Genomic DNA, 20,217 nt, shown 5'->3' with positions numbered 1-20,217 from the left:
GTTCAAGAAAATGGGCTGCAGCTTTGAATACCGGAGGCCATCAGCTGTGAAAATTGGAGCGACATCTGTCACTATCCAGTGGCGGCATCGCTCCAGAACTTTTGTCTCAGGAGCAACCTTTAAGGACCAGGGTCTGCTGGAAGGTGGCTGCCCTTGGGGAGAGTTCCTTGTGGTCTGCGGAAAGTTATGCAAGAGCCAAGGCGAGGCTGGGGGTCGGGGAGTCACAACTGGAGAGTAGGGGCCGGGGTTTTGGAGCTCCAGGGAGTACTCATCAGAGAGGTGAAGAAATCTGCTCTTGCTTGGAGCTCCAGGGTGGGTTTAGTTTTGTTTGTACCCCGCTACCACGCCTCGTGTAACAGGCCAAGTGTTTTTGACCTACCATTATCCAGGCAATGGAACTTTGTCACTAGATACAGTGACAAAGAAGTCACACGGTGACTTGAGAGCACTCTGAATGAACTAGGATCCTGAGAGAAAATAATTGTGCTTCTCGGCCACGCTCTTCAGCAGCACTAGGGGGCAATCCTTCTTCCCAGAAGACCGCCAGCGCACTGCCACCTCCCAACCCCAGAGTGGCCACACACATCATCTACCCACTGGAGTTCGCAAACCTTCGTAGGACTCCACAGCAGCTCGTGGGGGTGTACTTGGCACCGTGTGCTCCCTTTCTTCTAGGGGCGGAAGGCAAGGGAGGCGGAAAGGCCACCCGGGCGCTCAGGCTAGGAGGGGGCAGAGAGGAGCAGGGCGAGCAGGAGGGGCAGCACCTGAGGAATCCGCCTCCGGCCGCTGTGGCGCCTCGCTCCTCCCCCCTGGAACTGAGCGCGCAGCCCGCGCCCTGCCGCAGAGACGCCAGCCACCGGTGGCGCTAGCACCTCGGAGCTGAGCGCAGCGCGGAGCCGCCCCGGGCTGCGGAGACCACCCCGGCCCTCACGCCCGCCCGGGCCAGGTGAGCTGCTGCGGGGACTCGCGGGTACAGGGAGGCGGGGGGACTCGGTGGCGGGTGTCCTCTGGCGGCCTGGACACCTTGGCAGCGAAGGGCAGTGTCGCCTAGACTTTCTTCTGGAGGGATTGGGAGGGGGCGCGAGAGTGTGGAGTGAGTCCCCATCCCGATCCTGCCGCCCTCGGCCACAGGCCTGTCACCCGGGCTCCGCTACTTCCTTTGTGGCGGGAGGGAGGTGGCCCTTGCTCTGTGGGGTGAAGGAGGCTGTGGCGAGGGGGCGCGTCCCGGCTGCTCCGGGAGCACGAGGGGACGGCTAGCGGTCCCGGAGCACCAGATGGACCGCAAGTAGCGAGGTGTGGAGGTGTCCAGCAAGAGGATGGGTAGAGCTGGGCTTGGGAAAGTTGAGAGCGGCCAGACGTGGTCAGGCGTTCTCTGGGGTCCATGCCAAATGTCACTTCGTCACACACGCATCTTCCGGTCATCATTTCCATTTTTCTGGGAGCAGTTCCGAACTGCTTTTATTCTGAACGAGGCACAAAGGATTGTGTTGACAGCTGAGCGTGAAAATAGACAGCAAGGTGAGGTGTGCCCTGCCCAGGCAGGGTGAAGGTGGGTGGTTTATTAAAGCCCCTGGTTCCTGAAGTCCTTCCGAGCTCCGTTAAAAGATTTTATTTGTATAGGTTCACAGTGTGGAGTTTCTCATTGAAACCAAGCCTAAGAAACGTGCGGGACAGGGTTCTTGTGAGTCGTGGTGGGACTCCTCCACCGTGTTCCTTTCCGTGTCCCTGGCTAGATAAAAACAAATTTTAATTTCTACTTTTGAAACCATGAAATTCTCTTGCCAGAAGCCCTCCTTAAGCCCCATTTTAAAACAGCCTATTAAATATAGGCAGTTCAAAGAGGTTTAACCAAATGTTCCTCTTAAAAACCACTCGCTCCTCTGCCGTGTTCTGGGAACGTCTGAAATTCTGCCTTGAATTTAGTTACTGTTTACTTTTTTTTTCTTTTCTTTCTTTCTTTTTTTTTTCTTTCTGAAAACTTTGGTGAAATTGCAACGTGGAAAACACCGTTAAAATTTTTTAAATGGTTGTTCTGTTGAAATAGTAAAAGATTATATGCATATAAGTATGTATTTTAGAAGGAAATGTAAACTTTAATAGATACTCAAAAGTGGTAGGAATTATGTAACAATTTCAAGCAACATCGAAGAGTATCTGGTGTAAATCCAATCCCCTCTTCCACGCATAGCTTCTCCTCCATGAGACCCCACAGCTGAAAATTTATAAGTACAAACTACCGTTAAAATGAAAATGTGTTATGGAGGTGGAGGAGGAAAATAGAATATAGGTAAAGATTGATCATATATAGATGGATATGCATATTAATGATAACAGTAACCAATTTGATGTGCTCTTGGGATGACATAAACTTTTATTTGACCTGTGGTAGATACTTACTTCCTTGATGATCAGCAAACAAACAAACAAACAAAGTTACAATTCTTAGAACAAGTTTCAAGTGCAAAGTAGCTTTTCTAACTTTTATTTCCCTCCATCTTGGAACTCTAGGAAGCAGAGCAAATGGTAGTTACTTTGTCACCACAGTGTTCTTCTGAAAACACCAAGGAGGTATTTGTAGTCGCCCATCAACAGAGCATATGTAACAACTTTTAAAGGGGTGGTGACAGAGCTTAGCTGTAGGGTGCTTGGACTGAGACTGTGTGTTCAGTCTCTAGCAGCGCGTGCGCGCGCACACACACACACACACACACACACACACACACACACACACAGAGAGAGAGAGAGAGGCACAAGCACACTTGGACTCACACTCTACAGAGAGCAAGAGGCAGATGGAGGCCAAGTTTGAGATCTCTTTACCCAGGCCTAGATCTGCTATGAACTACCCACACGAAGTACTTTTCTTGGCAATGCTCTCCTGCCCCTGTCTCTTTAGAAAGATAAAGGAATTGCTATGTGGCTTTTCAAGGGTCCTTCTGGCTCCTAAGTTCTGTTGTTAATGTAGCTGACGTGTTCTAAGACTAGCTAAGAGTAGCCAGTTGGACCCCAGATAGTTAGACAGGGAGTGATAAGGACATTGTGGAGGTGGATTCATGAAGGAGAGGCCAGCGATGCTTCAAGTACATGCTCTTCTTAGGACTTGATACCTTTGCAGAACAGCAACTTCACTTTCTCACAAAATGTCTGTTTCTGCTGGTGGTGGAGGCCAACTCTGGGGCTGAATGGGCCTCTGCGTGTTACTTTGGAGAGAAAATTCTCTTCAATATTCATGGGAATTTTAAGGAAAACCACTCTTCCCAAATTGCTGCTTTTCTTTTGTGGTAAATGGAAGTAAAGTTAATTTACCTACATCAAAGAGTCTTGACAATTTAATTAGTAACTCTCAAGAATATTTAGATTATAAACATTCCTTACAGCTATAGTATTTTTATTACTATGTAAGTATACTTTTATATCCTTAGCACGAAACTTTTCTAATCTGAAGGTCATGCAGCCTCTGGACTGTGATTCTTAGGTGAGGAGAGATTACAATGTTGTGAATGTAAAAATAGTTAATTTGGGTCACTATGAAGGACCCAGTTAAGAGATTTAAAAATAAACTGTAGGTATTGATTGCCAAAACCCTTGCTATTATGACAGAGGTGCATTCATTCTACAGATGAGTTACAGCAAAGAATCTTAAGCTTGGTTGGGGTACTAAGATTATAAATTAGAAGAATATATTCGTAAAGACACTTAAGTAATTTTGATTTACTGACAAATTCCCCCCATAGACTGAGTAACAAGCAACTTTCTATTTGGGGATTTTGCATTAATTTAAAAAATATGACCATCCTTCTGAGTGTAAACATTCTTCCTCCTCCTGCCCCTCCGCTTTCCATGCCTTTGCCTCCCCCTTAGGATTGTTTTTCAAGGAGGCAATTTAGTGTAGTTGTAAATGGGTAGCTTCAAAGTCATAAGTTCTGGGTTCAAACCTACCTATAACACATAATGGGAATATCGGTCAAGTGACTTATTTTCTAAGAATTTATAATTTATATATATAATTTCTAATTTATAAATTTCTAATTTATAAAATGGGTTCTCTAAACCGTTATAACACTAGTTCTCTAAAAGATTAAGATAAAAGAAATAACATATGAAAACATATTGAATGCTCTCTCTATTCCTAGGAAAAATTCAAATTTCTGATCATTTGAAACAATGAAATTATTAGTATTTGATCAGGGTAAAGTTATGTACTTTTTGATTTGCATTTATTTGTCTTGTACAATAGTTTCCCTGTATAGTGTTGCTATGTTTTTCTAAGTGGGGTTGTGGTTACATAATTTCTTCTATGGTTCTGTGCTTAACTATATGATGGTTGTGTAGATGAAGGCAGTTGTAACACTCGTGAAGAGTTTATTAAGTCCAGACCAATTGTAGAGTTTTTGTTTTCACCCTATGCTTACTAGCTGTCATGGTTTTAAACTTAGGGAAGTCACTGTTAAAATTAGTGTCTAGTATATACCGTATGCATCCTACTAAGATGAAGACAGTACTCTCTTTTCCCTTGAAGGGCTGTTTTATAAATAGTAGAGCTGTGATCACAATTCATGGTTTTTTCCCTCCCCCCCCACCCCTTTAAATTAAGAAAACTTCTAACAAATCAGAGAGATAATTTGTAATCTCCAATTAGATTGTCTTAGGCTACAAATGTATCACAATTTATGCCCCCTGACTAGAGTTCGTACATAGTCAAGGTAGCTTAGTCTACACAAAAGCATGCCCTCGTAAGTTCTGGAGTGCCAGCAGCCCTGATATTTTTGGCAAACACACACCCAGTGTGGATAAAGCTGCTCTTTGTGCCTTGAGCTCCAGGAGGGCTTAATTGTGTGCTCCTGTCTGCCTGGCCACGCCTCCAAGTCCAGATGCGAAGTCTCACAGTGACTTCTGCTCAGCTGCATTTGCCCCTGCCACACACTGGCCTGTGTATGGCTTCATACTGTGCAACGCAGATAGAGAACTCACTGTCTCTCTGTCCCTTATGACTCTCTTCAGCAGCCCCTCCAGAAGAGACTGCAGTGATTGGCCATCTCCCCTTGAGAAATGTCTGCTGCAGGGAGCCATACCTTGCATGGCTTTCTCTCTTCTTAGGCATGGGCCTGTTTTTAAGGGTAGAAGTCTAGAAGCTGACTTCAGACGTGGCCTGTGTTGTTGGGTTTACTGTGTTTACAAGGTGGGACACCTTCTTGTTTTGGCTCTTCGAACTTTTTTGTGTGCTCTTGAGGGACTTTCTTGGGTTTTGTTCTGGGAAGAGGGATTGGGAATTACTACTTTAGTTACCAATATTTTGCATAGAATTGCAATGTGGACTTGCTTTTTTGGGGGGGGGAGCCCATACATTTATATTATGTTATCAAAATTACAGACATTTACAACCCTTTTAGGGGTGTTATCACACTTGTAGGCTTTGAGAAAACTTTATCTCAATGTGAAGAGCTTGGAGTTAGGTGCTGGGTCTAAGGGTGGACCCTAAGCTACTGAGTTAGGAACTCCTGAAGGCAAGGCTGCCAATCTGCATTGTAACAATCTGTATAATGCTGGATAACTATTCTAGGGAAAAAGAAACTTCAAAACCCAATTTAAAAAAAGTGTTCTACAAGTTCAATATTAGTTGTAAAGTCATCTGGAATATTATAAAAAAGTTTTTACATGCTAAACAAGGGATGAAAATTAGCTACTGTTGTTGTTAGCTACTATGTGTCATTTAATTTCTTAAAGCTTGATTCAGGCAGGGATTACAAACTCTGATGCCTGACAGGGCAAACACTAATGTGTGTGGTAAGTAGAACCCTGTAAATTAGGTGCAGTGGTGACGTTAGTGGCTAAGAAAGCCTGAAGGTGGCAGAACCTCAAAGCCTTCTCCAACTGCTGCTTTTTAGGAACGTGGGCACCATAAACTGCAAAGTTCACATTTTTATGGGAATTTAGATGTTGGCAATGGATTATAGTGACAAAAAAAAAAAATTTGATTCAACAAACAAATCTGGAAGCTAGATCATTTCCATCCTATAAATCCAGTAATGTGGGTAAAAATATTTGTATCTAACTGTTCGTGATGACAGAAGAAATGGTGATGTTCATCACATACTAATAAAAACACATATTAAGATTAACAGGCATTTTTCAGTGTCCAGATCATAAAACTTCAATAGATGAAAGGCTGGTGTTGCCAATTAGGTAAAGAATTAGCTATTATCTTCTATTAAGAGTGAAGGCAAGGGCTGGAGAGATGGCTCAGAGGTTAACAGCACTGTCTATTCCTCCAAAGGTCCTGAGTTCAATTCCCAGCAACCACATGGTGGCTCACAACCATCTGTAATGAGATGTGGTGCCCTCTTCTGGTGGGCAGGCACACATGCAGGCAGGATACTGTATATATCATAAATTAAAAAACAAACAAGCAAACAAAAAAATAATGAAGGCAAAACATTCAGGTTTTTCTGGAGAGCAATTTGGCAGCATGTACCAAGACCTTATTAAACTGCCTACTGTAAGACAGTAACCCTAAGCTACAGGTCATCCTTTAAACATTAATTAATTAATACCTTCAAGCAAAGACTCGGTTTCTCAACTCTGCTAGTGTGTGGTTGCTGATTACCATGCTGGGTCCTATAAATATGAACAGTTCCTATATAGGAGTAAGTGCAGATAGAGGGCACTAAATTCCTTAGAAACTTCCCTCCTAGGAATTTCTTGGAAAGAAATAACTAGGCCTGATGTGGTGGCGCACAGCTGGAATCTGAGTGCTCAGGAGCCCAAGGCACGAGGATCTGGAACTGGAGGCCAGCCTCAACTATGGAGCACAACTCTGCTTCAAAGAAAAGGAAGTTTTTAGTGAAACACAGCAGAAGCATATAGGAAAAATTATAACATGAAATATTATTTATAAGAGTAGAAGTTTAGGGCTGGGGAGATGATGCAGTGGGTAAAGACACTTACTACCAAGCCTGATGACCTGAGGTCTCTTACCAGTCCCCATATGGAAGAAGGAGTGAACCAACTCTGACAAGTTGTCCCCTGACCTCCACACATGTATTGTGGCACCCACAAGTATGGGTATGTATGTACACACACAGTAAATAAATAAATGTTTAAAAAAGAGTATACAGTTTAGAAACAATGGGAACACCAAGTTAGAAGAGAAAAAAAATCAATCAGCAGTACATATTTGTGAAAAAATAGTATTAAACATATTAAGTGAAAATTCTATGATGAAGCCATTTTGTTCATTTAGGTAGCTAGCTTTGGCACAAGATATCTGGGAACCAATCCTCCTGAAAAAAAAATGCACAGCCTTTCTCTGTAGGTTCTTGTTAGAAATCCACAGTCCAGCTACCCCTCTACTCCTACCTGCATTGTGTATCTCTAGCAGGGACCAGGAATCTGCGAATTAATAAACTCTGCCTCCATCTTTGCATCCCTCAAGTTGCATCTATGTTACCATGACTGAGTTAAAATCCCTGAACTCTGTCTAGGCCCTGTTTTCACTATGGGCATGCCACTGTGAAGTTAAGTAACCTTCCATCTTCGTGGGATAAGCAAAATGGTAAACAAAGGCAAATGAGTAAAACATCTGGCTTCTAGATTGAATCTTTTAGATTTCTAAGTGCTCAAGAGGAAAGTAGAATAAAAAGTGAGCCTGACTGGTCCAGCTGATACAAAGCTGCAGGATCTCCATGACACAGAGAAGCAACAGAGTATCCAAGAGGAGTCCCAGGGAGGATGCAGTATTGATAGTGTGGCAGAAGCCGGAGGCCTCAAACCAGACCGATGACTCATTGCAATAAACGTTTGCAAGTAAAGCTGTTTGGGCAAAAGGGTATACTGCGTGATACACTGTGACATACCACAGCTTCCAAGGTGAGATTTGTTTGTCTCTTTTCCTTTCTTTGGGTGGTTGCAAGGGCAGAGGGCTAATATTCATAAAGGATCAATAAAAACTTGAAAGAAAGAAAGAAAGAAAGAAAGAAAGAAAACTAAAGAAGAGAAAGTGAGCCTGAGGTTGCATCATTGAAAAAGGACCCCTGAGCAAAGACCTGAGTAGGTGAGGGACCGAGCCCTCAGGAGTTTCCAGGTTTGGTGGAGAGGGAGTCTTACTCCAGTCTTCTCTACTGTGAGTTCTTTGTAAGGAAATTAAGCATCCTCAAATTCACTGCATTTCAGGGTCCACGCCTGCCACATTTTCTTGTGAAATGCAGTTATTGATTTATGGAATAACCGTTTCTGAGGTGAAGCCTGTGCCTATCCTCATAAGACATCCCAAGTACTTTTCCTGGACACAAAAGTGTTAGAACTAGCCGAGCGTGGTGGCACACGCCTTTAATCCCAACACTTGAGAGGCAGAGGCAAGTGGATCACTGTGAGTTCGAGGCCAGCCTGGTCTACAGAGTGAGTCCAGGACAGTCAAGGCTACACAGAGAAACCTTGTCTCGAAAAACCAAAAAAAAAAAAAAAAAAAAAAAAGTGTTAGAACTGCCCCTCAACGTGTAACCCTACAGATTTAGTTTTACAGCATGGACAATGGGAAGTTACCACAGCTGCAGTTTTCCAGTGTGAAGATGTAGCCAGTGCATTTTTCTTTTATCTACTGTGTCATTAAATCAGATGTAAGATGCTAGTTTCATTGAGCTTATTCATCTATCTTTAGGTGTGTTTAGGAAACTGAAAAACTGTCTTCATATCCACATCACGGAGCCAAGGAAATGTCTCTTTTGAAAGTTCTACTTCCTCTCCTCCAAGTCTGTTCCTTTTTTTAATATATATTTTATTAATTCCTTTTTTTATTATTATTTAAAAAAAATTTTTGAGACTGGGTTTCTCTGTGTAGCCCTGGCTGTCCTAGACTCACTTTCTATACCAGGCTGGCCTTGAGCTCACAGTGATCTGTCTGCCTTTCCCTCCCGAGTGCTGGGATTACAGGCTTGATTTAAATTTGTATTCGATTTATTATTTTATGTGTACATGGGTGGAGGTGCCTGTGTGCCACAGCATGTGTTACTTTGGCAGGGTCCTTCTGTCTCTACAAGAGTTTTGGTGTTGAACTCAGGGGTCAGGCCTACGTGGCAAGCCTTTAACTTACCCCACCTTTAAGAATGAACTTAAATCTATTACATTGTTTTACTTTTCCCTCCATTTTTTCCCTTTCCTCCGTCTTTAAATCTGACGCAGGCATTTTAAGTTTGTCTAGTATTTCTTCTGTTGATCAATGTTTTCCTCCATGCCATTTTTTTGAGACAGGATTTCTCTGTATAGCTTTGTCTGTTCTGGAACTCACTCTGTAGACTAGGCTGGCCTCAAACCCATAGAGATCTACCTGCCTCTTTGAATGCCTTCTTTAAAAAAGATTGGCTGTCTTTTTAACAATCAGTTTCCAGCAGCAGCAGCAGCAGCAGCAGCAGCAGCAGCAGCAGCAGCAGCCTTTCCCAAAGGAAAATGCCTAAACCTTAGAGTACTCATCTGCTATGAGCTGCGTTGTAGCAAAAGAAAAAGTGCATGTATTTAGTAGTAATGCATGTGCTCTGTCACTATCCCAGGGGAAGCAAGAGAGTAACCAGTCAATACCAGAGACAAAGAGTCTCCATTCATGTATTTTGTTTGGTTTTTCTTGCGAGATGCTCTACTCTATCACACAGGCTACACTTCAACTCATGATCCCCCTGCCTCAGCCTCTGGAACCCTAGAACAGCCGTTGCGGACTACCGTACTTGGCAGCCAGGGTCTCTAAGTCACTCTCTGCCATCCTCTGCTTGCTGGGATTTGTCTTGGTCCAGTGTGTTTTATTATTCCAATATTTTGCAGCACACTCAAGACTTAAATCTTCTGATAGCTCTCACTAGTTGTAGAAACAGAAAAATGCTTTTATTTGTTTACTTATTTTGACAGGATTCTACTATGTAGCCCTGGTTGGTCTGAAACTTGTACACCAGCCTGCTTCTGCCTCCTGAGTACTGGGATTATAGGCATGTGCTACTGTGTCTGCTTAACTGTTTGTTTTAATGAAAATTTACCCAAATTTCTAAAGAGATGCCCAAGTCTCCTTGGTCAAAAATTTATCACATGCTCATTGACAAGAAAAATGGACATATGTAGAACTTTTGAGATTTCCTTGAACCTGGAGGAAAGGTCTGTGCTCCAGATAAGCATACACAGACTCGGGGGTTGTTAATACTAAGGAAGGTGAGAAAGTGGCTGATTAGCCAGTCAGCAGGCTGTAGCACGAAGCTGAATTCCCTTCCTTCCTTCCAATAATCTAATATGAAACCTCAATTTTAAACAAACCAATCAGTTGTCTCTTCTGCCTGTGTCTTACCCGAACATTCTGGCTTGTGTCTTGATTCCTGTTTCTCTTTCATTAAAAGTTCTCTTTAAAATTTAGAGAAGTGCTGGGGGTGTGATAGTGGTGCACTCAAGGAGGCAGAGGCAGGCGGATCTTCATGAGTTGGAAGCCAGCCTGGTCTACAAAGCAAGTCTAGGACAGCCAAGGCTACACAGAGAAACCCTGTCTGGAAAACAAAAACAGAAACAACAAATTGGAACACATATGGCTATTTAAATGAAAATTAATTTTAAAAAATGACGTGTGTGCAGATGTGAATGTGTAGGCTACAGGACAACCTCAGGTGCATCCTTAGAAACTTTGTCCGCCTCCTTTGAGACAGTGTTTCTCACAGGAGTCTGGAGCTCAGCAATTGGGCTGTCCCACCACAGGGATCAAATGCTAAATGTGATGCATTTTTGACAGTATTCTTACTCAGTAGTTGTACTGGAATTGTTTAATATTGGGAGATATCATATCTGGCTAGTCTACAAAGCAGTTAAGTCTGAAGTGTGGGGGTTGGTGATAGGATGTCAGATATTCTGAAGGATTGATACTGTCATGGAGACCCTTGCGCCTTCAGCAAGCCTTCTCTGAACTGGTGCCTCAGAGCAGGATTTGCTTAGACGTACCATAATGCATAGCACAGTTGTATATCTGTAATTTCAGAGCATGGGGTAAGGACAGAGGGAGGGAGAGAGAATAGAATCTTTGCATATGCATAAAACAAAAGTCTTTTTAAAAAATAGCCATAAAGGACTTTATGACCCCTATACTCTCCGCTGCTTAGTTTTTTCATAGAATTCAATAATTTGCAGCAAGCTTTAATAGTTTGGTTTGGTGGTTTAGTTAATGCAAGCCAATGGATATTGTTTCATACATTGTAACATACATTGTTTCTAACCTGTGCAGTTGGTTTTGGGCGGGGGTGGGGGGTTCCAGACAGGTTTTTTCTCTGTGTAACTTTGGCTGTCCTGGACTTGTTTTATAAACCAGGCTAACCTTGAGCTCACAGAGATCTGCCTGCTTCTGTCTTCCCAAGAGCTGGGATTACAGACATGCCGCCTGGCTGAAAATTTTATTTTTAAAGTTACAAAACAACAACAATAATAACAGCCACCACCCAGGAAAGCTCGAGAAGATAAATTGTTTCACAAGCCCCTAACCCCTAGATAGTAGGTGTTAAGTCTGCATGAGACAGATTTTGCTGAATTTCCCAGCCATTTCTCCTCCCTTAAGTCATCCTGACATTTTGTGACTACTAGATTATAAGACCTGATTGTCAGTAACTGTGTCTTAAAATGTTTTGTAGTGTCCAGGAAGACAAGTTGGAGTAGGTGTGTACTGATGTGACATATTAATTCTTCCAGACTGTGGTGGAAACAGGCTGTGCACGGCTGTTTGGTGCCTATGAAGGAATAGTCAGTAGGAATCAAACCTTGAGTTCTCTCACCAAGCTTGAACCACGGCTCCGACACTGCAGAGGCCCTGGTCCTTTTTCTTATTTCTGTGTCTGAAGCTCTTGGAATAAACACAGAGAAAAAATAATATTTTTAGTAAGTGAATAGATGCCATCTGTTAAGCTTTAGTCTATTACTGTATATCTTCCTGACCTGGGCCAAACTTCATGCCGGTCTAAGCCATTGTCCACAGAACTCTGTAGAGAAGGGAGGGACAATGTAATCTTTACACCTTTACAGGAATACCAGGCCAAGGCTCATGCCCTATGAAAGCTAGGATCATAACATCCTTTGAAGAAAAGTTTGTAACAAGGAAAATAAATTCAAAACAATTCTGTGGCTGAGGTTGAAGGGAGATTGATTTTTATTACACTTTTCTGAAGTTTAGAAAACTATGTCTGTAAATTCTTATGCATATTTTATTCATCTTCAAATGTGTTTATTTAGTAATTTGCTTTAAGTAACATAATCCTGGTGTACACCTTTAATCCCAGCACTCAGGAGGCAGAGGCAGATGAATCTGAGTTCAAGGCCAGCCTGGTCTACAGAGTGACTTCCAGGGCAGCCAGGGATGCACAGAGAAACCCTGTCTCAAAAACAAAACAAAAAACAAAAAAAGAAACCATGTATTTCTGGAGTAGTGCTATATAGTGTGTTAGAATCATGAAAGGGCTAGTTCAGAAACAAGCATTCTACAAAATGTGACCAGTGTTTGAAGTGAATAAATGCTATAATTCATATTGCTGATTAGGTTTTAAATTGACAGAACTATTAAACCAAAGCATTGTGGGCTTGTTTCAGATATTATTTCCAGTAGATTATCCTAAGTCTATATGTGTCAGGGAGCCAAAGTTCAAGCATTATGGACACCATAATTCTATCTTAGAGTAAAGGCGGCCTTTAGTCTGTAGTGATTTTTATGGCAATAATTTATAATATCAAACTGTCTCTCAGTCTTCATTTGGGTAAGAAGTAATTATTTTGTCAGGTGAATTCCTCACTTCCTGAAAAAATAACTTTATTATTTATAATTTTCTGTCTGAGCAAGAGTGGTGGTAATAGAATTCTCCACTGGGCAGGAAATTAATGCTGGAATTGAATTCGTAAGACTTTGTTAGGCACCTGTACTTGGAATGGGCACGGTAAGAAAGAGACAGGCACACACAGAGTAGTTCCTGCCCTGTGAAGCTGGCTGCAAGATGGCACCAGGGCTTGTAGTTTTACAGACTGAGACGTGACTTTATACGAAGCATGCTCCTCAAGCTGCCACTAATGCAATGGAAGCCACACAGCATATGCAAGCGCATTTGTTCTCTTCCCCAACACCAAAAGCATAAAAGAATCCAATTAAAGCTGAAAGCTAATGGAGTTTAAATGTGCATTTCCTCTTTTTTTCTTAATTTGTTTAAGCCAAAGAGTGCTTTAAACTTGTTCCCGAGGCATCGGGCTGATGCAGAGGCTGGGGAGATAACTCAGCGACACTTCACCGATGCTAATGTTGTGAAATGCATCCTTTGGAGAGGGGTAGGAACCGCAATGTATAGGTGCATGTGTATGTGTGCATGGTGTACGTACACACGTGTGGATGTGTACGCATGCAATGGTGCCGGTGTAGTGGTTAGGAGACAACTTTCAGGAGTAGCTTCTTTCTTTTTACCATGATGGGAGTCCAGGATTTGAGTTCATGTCTCATCCACCTTATTAGTTTCATTCATTCATTCATTCATTCATTCTTCATTCATTTATTTTGAGTGAGACTCTTTCACTGAACCTTGAGCTCCCCAGTTCTCTAGACTGGCTGGCTCCTGAGCCCTAGGCTCCACCTGCTTCTAGGATTAGCGACCACTGTGTCTGACTGCTTTATGAATACTGGGGTCTCAACTCCTTAGGCTTTCACAGGAAGTCACCTACTCAGCCCAGAGGGATGGGGGAGAAATGGAGTATCAATGTCAGTTCATATCTCTCTTTTGTATTGTAAATCAGAAACCAATTTTAATAAATGTGCTCCTATGGACAGTTTAAGGCATATGGAATTATCAATTAGAAAAATATGAATGAAGGCTCATTTTAACCTTTAGACTGTGTTTAAAGCACATTTACAATTACGTGAGGTGACGTCATACTTGCTATTCTACTGATACATCAGATTATGAGGATAATGATAAACGCTTGCAGTTCTTAAAGCATCTGAACAATTATTCTTTAAAGGCAGAGGCAGGTGGATCTCTGAGTTCGAGGCTAGCCACAGTGGGTTCCAGGGTATCCAGGGCTACACAGAGAAACTCTGCCTTGAAAAACCAAATTATAGCCAGGCGTGGTGGCACATTCCTTTAATCCCAGTACTAGGGAGGCAGAGGCAGGCGGATCACTGTGAATTTGAGGCCAGCCTGGTCTACAAAGTGAGTCCAGGACAGCCAGGGCTACCCAGAGAAACCCTGTCTCAAAAAAACAAAAAAGCAAAATACAAACAAAACCCCAAAAAATAAAACAAAACAAAAAAACCAACCCCCCAAATTATATGTATGTATAATATTTGTATATATTAATATATATTAAAATTAGCTTACAAGGTAGTGGGTTTTCATATTTGTTCTCCTTCATGTGACCTTACTTTGACTTCCCTTCAGCCCTCCTACCTCTAGCCCCAGTCAACCCTCTAACCATTGGCCTTGCCCTCTCTTCTTTCATGTTATTTGTTCCTAAAGCATTTTTTTTTTTATAATTAACTCCTTAGACATTGAGACTCCTGGTGCTTCTCACCAATGAACACTGTGTGCTTATTTAGCTCTTAGCATATTTTTATTCTGTATGGTAAACTAAAAATAAGGTGAGATTAATTCAACATTTATCATAGATATTATCTACTTACAAATTTTCTATTAGATTAATGGAATTAAACTTTCTACCAGATTTGTAGACCACTATAAGGCACAAAGTACAAGTCAGAGTACGAAGTGGAAAGAAAAAAGGCTTAATTGTCACAATTAGAACACAGTATTTACAAATAGTGTTTTAAATCATCTTTAGTTTGTTATTTTAAAATCCATCAAAGAATAAGATCAGAAGTTAGTCTGTAAGATTTTAATACTACACAGTCATTTATTGTTTTTTTAATACAGTTTGATTTATTAAAACTTGATTTTCCACAGGAAGTCTGAGTTAGGTGCTTAGATTTAATTTTTCTTAATTTGTAAAGCATTACCATATAAATCCCAAGGAAGTAGTACATGAAGTTGTCTGTTTAAAGATAGTTATGTAGCCACACATTTTCTTTCTCCCCAAAACTGTGTGTGTGTGTGTGTGTGTGTGTGTGTGTGTGTGTGTGTATGCGGTGGTTAGGGCAGCCAGAGGCCTTTGTGTATGTCTCATTTAAATGTAAATTTATCTGAGGGACTCTAAAGATGAGCTTAGAAAGTAAGGAGAATTTTAACATGAATAGTCATTTTTTTCCAAGAATACCAAAATCCCTGTTTTAGACTACAGAGAGAAAGAAAAAAAAAAAAACACCTAACAACATTAAACAGCTAATATTTAACTAGCTTATTTTTAAAGATTCTTAATTGATTATCAATTTCCTTTCATTAATAGTATTTCCAAGAATCAAATCAAACAGAAATTAATTTGTATGCCTTAAAATAAGTATAACAATACTAAGCAATTTATAGGATGATGCTGAATATTATTTTGCTGTATTATGTAAAGAAAAATAGGGTTTTAAGTAGAAACCAGATTGTACAAATACGTCTTAAAAAATTAAATCCGAGACACCTAAAACCAACTGTTGCAGACAGCTTAAGTACATTGATATAATGTACGACACATACATCTATGAACTGTATGTGTCTAGGATATATTTTATTCAATAAGTAAAACTTGGTTTTATCCTGTGATTATCCATTATTCAAATGCAGTTTGGAAGCAAGTTTTTGAGAGAGTCTCCACGTGTCATTTGTTGCCACTGAGACAAACAACTGTCTTTGTCATTGACAAACACAAATGGCTGTGTTTTTATCCTACAGACCCTGGCATTGTCGACTGCCATGATGTCCTCTCCTGGTAGGGGACCGGCTAGCGTCTTCAGACGTCCTTACCACTTTCCTACAATAAAACAGGCCATTTCTCAGGGTTGGTGTTGATCGAATATTTTGAAGTCATTTTTGTCTTCAGTCATTGTCCTACTAGCATGTGATTATCTTGTGTTAAAAAAACAAACAAATCACCTCCAAACCCCTTTGATCTACCCTAACCTTTCTATATGTTAATTTTGGAAGAGTGACACTGTAGTATGCCAATAAAATGCACTCCTGCGTTGACATTCTCAAAGTAATTATAAAAAAGGATTGTAAAGTTTACTGAAGGGATTATTATTTGTTGGTTGATGAAATTGACTTAAGCCCTAAAAATGTAAATACTTCCCAAACCAGCCCCTGTAGAGTGAAGGGTCCCTTTCAAAGAAAAGAATGTATTCATTCTAAGCCTAACTTTAGCATAAAGGAACATTTTCTAGGGGTCTTTAATTTTTATTTACACCACTCTGTAATAACCAAGTTTCCATTGAGTGTTTGCAGACTTGAGGCACAACACCTCATGTTTTACTCTAATCCTTGCTGTTTTGAGTTCAAAACTGAGTTTCTAGTAACCAATAGGGGTTTGAAATATGTGCCTAGAGGAGAAGTCTAAGTCAGAGTCTTTTCGGATGAAAGTCAGATATATAACTTTGTAAGCAAAATCAGTGAATGCCTCTTCCATTTTCCCCGAGTTACAGTAGCATAAGTGGAGGCATTTTCCTTGCAAACAGAAATATTAGCACTATTCTTACTTGTGCCTCTCCCTTTCAATGCAAAGTTTGTTCTTGCTTCTTTATTTTTGTTTTGGTTTTTATTTGTTTGTTTGTTTTTTGAGACAGGGTTTCTCTGTGTAGCCTTGGCTGTCCTAGACTCACTTTGTAGTCCAGGCTGGCCTCGAACTCACAATGATCCGCCTGCCTCTGCCTCCCAAGTATGGGAATTAAAGGCGTGCGCCACCACCGCCCAGCAGTTCTTGCTTCTTTTACAGCTTTTTCTTCTCTTCCTCCAAACTCCCAAGACTCAGAGGAAGTGAATTCTTGTGAAAGATCTATGTGAAAGAGGCTTTCTTTTCCCACAGGCATACAGTACATAAATACTTTCAAAAGTCCTATGCCATCCTTAGACCTTTACTTTTCAAATAGTTGCTTCTTTTTTAAAAATAAATAAAAAACAAAAAAATGCAACAACCCACCGATTTAATTTACTATACTATGTGAAACAAAGCCTGCTTAGTCAGGCGGTGTATTTTGTAACACAGTTTTTATGTTTCTTAATTTGACTTAAAATGTTGCATTAATTATCTACTATAATGATTTTTATAGATAGCTTGTTATTGGTAGTTGTATTATCTATTTCTGGGTTACAAGCCATAGCACCTTTGCAATGTGATACCCCAGTGATGGCTTCCTGTAGCAAACATCTGTGATGAGTCTGTTCTCTGGATTTTGTTTCTTCCTTTTTATTTTGTATCAAGGAGAACAGATTAGCATAGAAAGTTTTAACCATGAGTGAAACTTTGTGGCAAGTGTAGGAAACAGAGAGTGGCTTGTTGGTGTTTTACCTTCCGTGACTGTGGCCTGGCCACTTTCTCAACTTCTAAGGGAATTCTATTACAACCATTAGATACCGTTGAGGTGGAGGATGGAAGTAATTGGAAGGCCCTTACACCTTATACACAGGGATGTTACCTGGTAAGTGAAATGCTATCTCAATTTATTTCTGGCGTGTCAAGGAGAGTGGGGGATGGGAGAATGAAACTTGAATCAGTGACCATCTGGCCTAGATTTGGCTGATTTCCTGTGCATGGCCCTTTGTTCTAGGCACACAATGGATTGTTCCTTTTAAAGATAAGAATTCGGTTGTGACGTTGTGCTGAATCAGCAGGTTTGGTTTGGGATTGTAAGCAGGGACTCATATTGGGGCCTTTCTATTGTTCTCAGTCCCCATCCTGTTTCCATCAATTTCAACAATGTTCCAAGAGTTTTCTATAGATTAATAGAGAGGTGGTTTCCAAAGACACATGGAACAAAATAATTGGGAATGAAGCTTTCTAGTTTGGCATTATCTATTTTAAGAAATTGAAATTTTCCTCATCTCTGGCTTTCAAAACTGCTATATCCCTAATTGTGGCTTTTAAATAAGCCTTTGTAATCAAATCTTCTGTCTGAACTTGAACTTTCCATTTGGTGGTGGAAAGAGCTGTACTAAATCTGAGCAGGGCTTTCAGGTGAGCCTGCATGGTTTTCTGTGGCCTCTACTGTCATGGATCTGCAAATCAGATCTTAGGAAGTTGGAGCTGTTTTCCTATTAAATCGACATCGCTGTTTTTAAAGAGGCAGTTATTGACTACAAGTAGGGATTTTTGTTTGCCTAGTGTTCCAAGAAAGCCAGGCACCAGGTCATCTCATATGTAGCAGAGATCAGAACCCAGTTAAATGCCACTTTCCATGAGACAAGAGCTAGCCTCTTGCTGTGTGGCCACAAAATAAAAAAATAATGACTTTCTCCTTCTGAAATGATAGGATGGCTGCCAGATTTTGTCAGCATTTAATTCACCTCTCATCTCCTCGTAGCTGAACTGCCCCTTACCACCCCAACACACAGCCATCACCAACTTCTCCTGAAACTACTTATTACAAAGAATACCAAGCATACATTACAGTCTAATCTCTAATTCTTTTGTGTGGATAAAGGTACTTTTTAAGTATTACAGAATCTAGGGGCCTGATCTTAAGAAGGAAGCTTGCTAGTTAGTTCCTTGGGGATCTAATTATGTAGCAGATGGGACCCCCATGCAACAGTTTAGTGTCCTTCGGTGCAATTAATTTTAGGTCTACATCTATCAAAAATAAATAAGAAATAACACAACAAATTTGTTTTTTCTATTTGAAGCATTGTACATTCATATGTCCCCCTCCCCCCCCCCACACCATTTTTGAAGTATCTTTAATTTGGGGAGCTAGTTTGAGGCAAAGGGAAAGGTCTTAATCCTTTGCACCCATCCCCTCCTGCACCCCCAACCTCTAAGTCTCCTTCAAGTCTCACTGAGGGCTTATAGTCTCCCCAGAGGCGGCTGCAGATGCCTGGGAAGTTTACACTGCAGAGAGTTGTTTTGTTTGGCATAGCTAATCAGGAGGCAGGCTGGAATTGCTCATAGCTGTCATTCAGGTTTTGTTTCAAAGTCCAAGGACCTGCTGGGAAAAACAAAAAGCTAATGAAAGCTGACTGTATTTAGGCCTCAAATCTATGGAATCTGAAAGGATGCCCTGACAGTGTATTCTTATTCCTCCACATTCTTGCTGTTGCTAAGGTAACAGATTTTTAGAGGCTTTTCATCTTCATTGTCAAGTATTTGCTACACTTATTGTTGTTTTTCAGATTAGAGCAATTCAGATTATCTCCTTTTAAAATGAAGTAAAAAGAGAAAATAACGGGAATAAAATGTCTGAATCAATTACCTTGAATGCTCCTAAGATCAGGGTTTTTTTTTCCCTCCATTTGTTTGTTTTGTTTCTATGTCTTTAAACCCTTAGCTTCATAACACGTGTTAAAATTTAAGACTAGACCCTGAAGCTTAGGAGTGTTACATATGTGAAATTCCCCCTCCTATAAAGTGATTTAGTGAATCTTCATATAATCTGCAAAGAATCATCCTAAGAAAAAAAGGCTTATAGTGAGAAGTCTTTAAAAATCATTCTTCTTGAATAAAAAAACCCTAAATAATATAAGAAAGCGATGCATTTGCATTCTTATCTGTAAATGGAAAATTCAAGAAGTATGTGGGGCCTAGGCATAATGTTCAAAACTACAAACCCCTGGTCATTTAATATTTGCTTTCACAGATGTGTTGCCCTAATGGATGAACTTTCATCTCCTGGAGAGTGCAGCCCAAATGCAGCCCACACCACCCGAGGTTGATACGTAATAAGGAAAAGATTGATTTTATGCAGACACAGTGTCCCTTGGGTTGGCTTTAGATTTGAAAGCCCCAGGGATATGCTTCGTATGGCTGCTATTGTCACGATGTTGACTCATTGAGAGATAACAGGCTTTTAAAAAAACCTGATTTATCAAGAATCTTCATCCCGTGAGCTTTTCCCTATGGCAAAAACGAGAATATTGAAATGATGCAGCTTTAGTACTGATTGGATCACATCATTAATTTGGTCCCAACCCAAAAACCTATACTCATAGAGATAAGATCTGGCTTAAAATGAGAAAAGGAGCATCTGGCCAGGTGTGGCAGGGCCGCAGGTCTGGGAGCGAGGGGCCAAGTGTGCAGAAGCTCCTCACTTTCCTTTCTGTATCCTAGTTTGCATTCCTATCTTTTCTCCTCTCTGCCTATCTGACTGTGTGGTCCTCAAGGCCC

At 41.0% G+C, this 20,217-nt stretch overlaps 1 protein-coding gene across 6 annotated transcripts in view; it reads left to right on the top strand.

Moving 5' to 3' along the window:
• The first annotated feature begins 834 nt into the window (after positions 1-834).
• Positions 835-20,217, top strand: part of GREB1L (GREB1 like retinoic acid receptor coactivator) — a 216,828-nt gene continuing 197,445 nt past the window's right edge. For 4 of the 6 annotated variants that reach the window (XM_084780708.1, XM_084780707.1, XM_084780706.1 and 1 more), the window contains exon 1: positions 836-946. The gene's annotated coding sequence lies outside the window, so the exon portion shown is untranslated. Of the gene's footprint in view, positions 947-1,038; positions 1,519-20,217 lie in introns of those variants that run through there. The other 2 variants (XR_014779008.1, XM_084780705.1) reach the window with 2 other exon arrangements.

This window comes from Acomys minous (assembly GCF_964271855.1).
Source record: "Acomys minous genome assembly, chromosome: 4".
In the NCBI taxonomy this organism is placed as follows: Eukaryota; Metazoa; Chordata; class Mammalia; order Rodentia; family Muridae; genus Acomys; species Acomys minous.
This window is presented reverse-complemented; position numbering and strand designations above follow the sequence as displayed.